The sequence below is a fragment of the Portunus trituberculatus genome, chromosome 21 (genome assembly GCF_017591435.1).
Source record: "Portunus trituberculatus isolate SZX2019 chromosome 21, ASM1759143v1, whole genome shotgun sequence".
Taxonomy (NCBI): domain Eukaryota; kingdom Metazoa; phylum Arthropoda; class Malacostraca; order Decapoda; family Portunidae; genus Portunus; species Portunus trituberculatus.
Window position 1 is genome coordinate 14,637,275 of NC_059275.1, and position 7,259 is coordinate 14,644,533.

The 7,259-nt window shown below is 42.6% G+C and overlaps 1 protein-coding gene across 1 annotated transcript in view; it reads left to right on the top strand.

Moving 5' to 3' along the window:
- The first annotated feature begins 631 nt into the window (after window positions 1-631).
- The window catches only part of LOC123507069 (growth hormone secretagogue receptor type 1-like), a 16,222-nt gene continuing 9,594 nt past the window's right edge, over window positions 632-7,259 (top strand). Inside the window, exon 1 of the mRNA XM_045259611.1 lies at window positions 632-1,051. The gene's annotated coding sequence lies outside the window, so the exon portion shown is untranslated. The remainder of the gene's footprint in view (window positions 1,052-7,259) is intronic.

Consider the following 7,259-nt stretch of genomic DNA (forward strand, 5'->3'; position numbering starts at 1 on the left):
AGGAAAAGCTCATGAAAGTGATCAGTTATCAGTGAGCTACTGAGCCGCGGCAAGAAGGAAAAAAAAAAAAAACCCTGATACTACAGACGAGGCGGATATTTGAAATCCCTAGCCTGAACTACTACCGCTTGGACATCAAGGAAGCTACATTTAATCTTTGCCGAAAGAAAACTCGACAGTCTAAAACCTTTCTGTTAAAGGAAGAAAATAGATAGATATTCAGACAGTTTCCATGCATCAATCAGCCACAAGAAAATGGAAGAAACGCAAGTTATTGACTGTACTACAGTTTATAGTCTCGACGTCTCTTTCTTTTACTATGTAAATCAGTGCCACACTCTCCCTGATTATCCGTAAGTATATTTGATTTGAATCTTCAATTCTAAAAACGTCCCAAGAGCACCGAGTCCTAAAATGACATACACCACGTGGCACGAGAGCAGTTATACTACTCCCTTTACTACCGGCTTCTCCCTCCCTTGTCCCTTCTCCCCCTTCCAAGTCACACACACACGTCCTCCGGTCCCGGGGCGGCTTGCCAAGCGGCATCAATGGTGTTAACCTCTCTTATCTCTCCTTTTCTTCATCTACATCAATTCTTCATGGCTCTACGTACCACATCGCGCGGTGGTGCAGAAGAGGATCGCGTCAGCCTGTAGTCAGTTTCGTGGGAAGCAGAGTGGAGGTGCAGGAGGCTGCGATGGCGTGCAGAGTCAGTCTGCAGCAGGACACGGCGGTGGACAGGTGGCTGAGGCGGAAGTGTGACCAGCTTCTTCACGCTTAAGAAACGCGCTTTAACTCACACCTCTCTTTCGCCCCTGCCTTCCTGCCAGTCTTACAGTGCACAAAAGACCTCCATTAGTGAACAGTTTTCCTTTAGAATGCTTAGGGATTGATGTAGTGGAGCGCAGCAAGACCAGGAGGGGGATGTGCTGATTGGATACCAGCGAGCAACGTCCTTCATGGGGGAAGAAAAATCCCTCCACGGCAAGCACCTGTTCGCTGTTAACAAGCTGTGGGGACGTCCTCGATACTTCAGCAAGTAATCCAGGTAATGACAGTGTGTCGTTCCCGGATCGCTGCTTGGCCGGCCCTGCTGTTTTTTTTTTTTTTTTTTTTACGTAGGGAAGAGGGCCAGCCAAGGGCAAAAAAAAGAAAGTTAGAAAAAAGCCCACTTGAGCGCTGGCTCTCCAAAAGTACAAAAAATGCCAAAACCGTCAGCCAGAATTAGGGGAGCAAATGCCTTGATACCTCCCTCTTAAAATAAGACAAGTTGTAGGAATTCGGAAATACAGATGCAGGGAGGGAGTTCCAGAGTTTACCAGTGAAAGGGATGAATGACTGAGCGTACTGGTTAACTCTTGCATTAGGGAGTTGGACATAATAGGGATGAGAGGAAGAAGAAAGCCTTGTGCAGCGTGGCCGCAGGAGGGGAGGCACGCAGTTAGCAAGATCAGTAGAACAGTTACCATGAAAATAGCGATAAAATATAGAAAGGGATGCAACATTTCGGCGGTGAGAAAGAGACTGAAGACAGTTAGTCAGAGGAGGGGAGTTGATGAGACGAAGACTTGTGTTGGTGACTGGATGTATATTTTTGACATTGTAGGCTGAGTTCATAAAAGCTATAATAACAGCACAAAATATGTAGAAGCACTCTTACTGGTATAATATTTTTTCCTGGTATCGAAGGGGCGCAGAGAAGCTGTAGGTAAGCGACTTGTTATGAAGACCGTTAATTTCGAGTCGGTTGTTGACAAGTGTCACGTTATATGGCTAGTGGTCACGTTACATCTCTTAACTATATATATTACGCTTATGTACCACTACGTTTCACAGATCACCCGAAGAGATTACTATGCTTTCCTCTGAGGTGGTAGAGTGTATGTTGGCTGTGGTGGTGGTGGTGCAGACGCATTGTATCTATATCTAACATACTTCCAAAAGTCGTCTGGGGCCTCTTGAATATACAAGTGTGATATTGTTTCATCTTCAACGGTGCTTGATAAAAAGTCTGTTCCACATATTCATTACGCTTCCAAAACTAAATGAATTATGGCTAATAATTAACCAAGTTTCAAGTTTCAATACACGAACATGGTTGTATGATGTCTTTATTTCCCACTGAGGACAGATCGACGATCTTCCGTACCATTCCTGTGATTCCCGGAGTCATTTAGTAATGGGACGGGGAGGCAGTGTTATTGCAAGCACGTCTGGCGCCACCCACTCACCACGCGGGGCCCTCAATGCTGTGTGACTGACCGCCTGCTCCCGTTTCCTTTGAACGAGTGATTTTCCATTTGTGAACGACCTTGTTTGTTTCAGGGGATGAGATTGTTCTAGGGGTAGATTTGGTGGTGGTGATGGTGGTTAAAGTGTGGCATGCGAGCCAAAGAAACCTGCGTCAAAGAGAGTCAGGGAGAGCAAAGCGAGTGTGTGGGAGACGAGATTGAGTTCGCTATTCTAATGTTTGATGTTAAGTAAGTGGGTAATTATTGAGAGTCAGGGAAAGATGGGAAAAAGTGGATACGAATGGAATGTGATGGAATGTATACAGAGAGAGAGAGAGAGAGGGAGGGAGAGAGAGATATGGTACCAAGGAGTTATTTAAAGAATAACTATCAAACACAATTTACCCATCATGAAGGGGGACGATAAATGTATGAAGAGAGAAACAAAAAGGAAATAGTCACGCAAAAAAAAAAAAAAAAAAGGAAAATAGGAAAAAGAAAAAGGAGTTTACAGCGATGCAATTAACAGGCCAAGAAAAACAACGAATTTAAATGAAGATGCAGAAGGTAAAACACTGGTCAGGTGATTTTAATTGTTGTTCGAGGAGAGGTTTCATGCCATTTTTTTTTCCTAGTGATTGGAGCAGCACTGTGGCGCATTTCATAATGTGTGTGTTTTTTTTCATTAAAGTGATGCAATATACGTACATGATTAGGCCGGTAGAGTCATCATTCCTAGCCAGAGTCCCAGTAATGAATTAGCGTTTCTATTGTTTTTTTTCTTCATTCATCAGTGTATCTTTGTCTTTTTCATTTAGTCCATCTGTCTCTCTCTCTCTCTCTCTCTCTCTCTCTCTCTCTCTCTCTCTCTCTCTCTCTCTCTCTCAGCCTTTCCTTCACGACTGTTTACACACATTATTGACACAACCATCTTCACTTCACTCTGGTTTTCACTTTCACACACTCTCCATCATCCATCAGTCTGTGTCACCGAAATTTTCTTCTTTCTATATACAGACTACAAACAGCATCAGAGAGAGAGAGAGAGAGAGAGAGAGAGAGAGAGAGAGAGGTGGGGGTAGGGAGGGAGGCTTGACGAAGTAGGAGGATGAGGTCGAGGAAAGGAAAATTATTGTTTGTGATAGCAAGTCCATTCCTCCTCTTGCTCCTCCTCTTCCTCCTTCTCTTCTTCCTCCTCCTCCTCCTCCTCTTCTTTCTCCTTTTCTTCCTTCTCCTTCGGGCGCACAGACTCTGGTAGCTTGTTCCAACATTCAACTATTCTTTACGTTAAAAGTTTCTTCGCAAATTAATATCAAATCGTGACTTGAAACTTAAAGGACAGCGATTTGATACTGATTTGCGAAGAAACTTTTCTAATCTAAGAGTAGGTTGAATGTTAGAACAAGCTACTAGCGTCTATCGTTCAGGTTGACACGGTGCCCACTTTCAAAAGTAGATTAGATTTAAGCTTTATAAAGAAAATGGTTTCTGATTTTTTTTTTTTTTTTTTTTAAGCGATAGTACTAATTACATTAGAATTCTGTTTTCCCATCTTTCTTGTACAAATTTCCCCGATTGCTCTTCTCAACAATCGGGGTGTATTTTTTTTCGTTTTATTTCGTGCCGGGTAACGCCGAAGGGATTGGTGGGTGGGGAAGAGCATCATCTGTTCTATCCTTGCCTCTACCCGTCTTTCCTATGTATTCATATATGTATTCCTCCTTCTTCTCCTCCTCTTCCTCTTACTCCTCCTCCTCCTCTTCTCTCCCAGCTTGAAAACCACTTCCAACAAATAAGAAGCTGATGGGTGTATGTACGGAGAGGTTTTGTTGTGTTCCTTCTCTTTCGGCTCTTGTCATTCTCTCTTCCTGCCGCCCTCGATCCACGCTCAGTCAACCACCCACTCACACACACACACACACACACACACACACACACACACACACACACACACACACACACACACTTTGCCTTTGTTGTGCTTCTCCTGTCCGCCCGCCACTCACTCAGGCAAGCTGTTTCAGTACTTTGTCAGTTTGTCCTTCCCTTTCCCTCCATTCCGTCACTCGGTTTACAGCTAAAATTGTTGTTTTGTCGCGTTCATCTGTTTTTTTTTTTTCGTTTCCTTGTGGCTATCCTTCCTTTTTAATTACATTTTATTTATTATTTTTCTGTCTCGTTTTCTGTTTTGTTGTGTATCTTTATTCGTCAGTTTGTCTGGATCTGTTTTGGAATTCTGTTTTCAAAGACTACAGTGAACGTTAGTCGTGTTAGTAGTGAGTCTCTCTCTCTCTCTCTCTCTCTCTCTCTCTCTCCAGTGATGATGCAGAATTTTTGTTAGGTTATCACTAGAATCAAGAAAACTCCCATAACCTACTTTTGTATGTATATTTTCATCTCTCTCTCTCTCTCTCTCTCTCTCTCTCTCTCTCTCTCTCTCTCTCTCTCTCTCTCTCCAGTGATATTATACGTATGTGTTCTAAGGGACCCCTCGGCATTTCCTCAGGTTTCAGTGTTCCCGCGGCGACTCATTTCCTCTTCGCTGTAAAAATGAATGGCAGGTGCCCGATACTTTACTGCTGGCTTTGAAATACGGCAGTGTAGCTGATTTTTATGTGGTATTATTGTTGTTATCGCTATTATTATTATTATTATTATTATTATTATTATTATTGTTATTATTATTATTACTACATTTTTTTTCTTTGTTTTGTGTGTGCGTGTGGCCTCTGTGATTGCTATAAAATTTAGTACAGCTGGTAATTTTCTTTCTTTCATACACACATACATTCTCTCTCTCTCTCTCTCTCTCTCTCTCTCTCTCTCTCTCTCTCTCTCTCTCTCTATCTATCTATCTATCTATCTATCTCTCTCTCTCTCTCTCTGTGGCAATGTATTCCATAAATTTAATGCTCTATTTGGAAGACTGATTTTCTCATCGTCCTCGTTTCCTCTCTTGTCAACTCTCCTTCTCTTTCTTCTTGATGAGTGTCGGGTTTCCTTACCAATAGAAATTTCCTGTTTATCTTTTTCTTCTATCTTTCAGTTACTTTTTTTCGCCATATTGTTTCCTCTTTTGCTTTTTTTTTCTATCGAGTTTTTCTTTAATCATAGCGTGTGTCCTCTTTTCTATTCCTGTCTTTTCTATTTTTTACAGTTCTTTTCTACATAATGTCTCTTCCTTTTATTAACAATTTTAACATATCTTTTTCTTCTCCATTTTGTTACTCTTTTTAAATATTTCACTATAATGTCTCCTTTCTTTTATCATTATCGTCATCCACTTATCTATGTATTTGTTTTTGTATAGTACTTCCTCCTTTCTCAATCTTTCCTCCAGTGTGTGTGTGTGTGTGTGTGTGTGTGTGTGTGTGTGTGTGTGTGTGTGTGTGTGTAAGGAGGAAGGTTAATATGTCAGAGACGCACAGGTAAGAATTGCCTGTCAAGGGGCAACTAACTCTACCGATATAAAGAGAGAGAGAGAGAGAGAGAGAGAGAGAGAGAGAGAGAGAGAGAGAGAGAGAGAGATTGTGCACGAGATGAAAGCCGACTCCAGAGCTTTTATATTGCTGCTGCCAGACTCCTCCTCCTCCTCCTCCTCCTCCTCCTCCTCCTCCTCCTCCTCCTCATCGTCCTCCATCTGCGTGATAAATGGAAAAGACCTAAGCGGATGAAATAGATTTAGATGAAATAGGTCGTTCTTCTTTAGCGTCTTCATTTTTGTCTTTTCTTTTAATTTTCTTCTTTTTTTTCTTTTTTTTTTTTTTACTCCATTTCAGTTTTTCTTTCTCTTACTTTTTACTCTTGCTTTTTGTTTTTCTTTCTTCTTCTTCTTCTTCTTCTTCTTCTTCTTCTTCTTCTTCTTGTGATTTCTTTTTGTTGTTGTTGTTGTTTATTATTATTATTATTATTATTATTATTATTATTATTATTATTATTACTTTTATTATTATCGTTATTATTATCATTGTTATTTCCTTTTATCTATTCAGTGTGATTTGTCCCATGATTATTGTGTGTGTGTGTGTGTGTGTGTGTGTGTGTGTGTGTGTGTGTGTGTGTGTGTGTGTGTGTGTGTGTGTGTGTGTGGGTGGGTGTGTGCACGCCATCCTCCATTATCTGGCACAGGTCATTGTCTGCGTGCCTGGTTGTGGTTGTGGTGGTGGTGGTGGCGGTTAATAACAGTCGTATTGCTACATAAGGAGGCCGTGGAGATGATGAGTTATTGGCGTGGCGGGAGTCTGAGGGGCCAAGAAACTGTCAAGAGACGAAATGTGAGATGAGAAAAACAAGCGAGAGAAGAAAAAAACATCATCTGGGCGTTAATGAAGGCACACGTGGGATGAGATTTATCATTATTTCGTGTCAATAAGACGTGGGGGTGAGCACCTCCGCCTCGACCTGGCTTGTTCCGGGTGCCAGTGTGACGGGGCGAGTGGACGGGTGGCAGAGCTAGCTAGGTATACGTACATATTTATTCAGACTGCTCGCTGCTTCCCCGATCCCGCCCCATTTCATGACCTTCATTTGGAAATATCGCATTGCTTCGTTTTATCGAGACGAATTTGATTCCTACCTCCGATAAGAAGAGGAGACGGAGAAGAGGCAGCAGCAGTAAGATGAGGAGCAGGAGGAGGAGGGGGAGAGGAGAGAGATGATAAAGAAGTAGAGGGCGAGGAAAAATGGGTCTGTTCATTGACTCGTCTCGTGTTTCGTACCGTTTGGGCGTCTCGGAGCTGCTCGCCTGTGCGGCCCGGGCCGGGCAGTCACGGGTATTGTTCCTCTCACTGCAATAACGCTAATATATAAAAAGCAATAATAACTTGGTGACATTTCCACGACGGAATGTTTCCATACAAGTGGGACGAGCAGTCGGCCACATTCTGATGTGCATGCGCGCCCGTGCGCTCTTAAGGCATATTTATTAGCCGTGCTTGGGTGCTGCTCGGCCGCCTGCTTTGATGTGCGTCATGGGCGCGTGCCGCTCAACAAGGCTGCTCGCAGGCACGTTTTTACTCGGCCTGG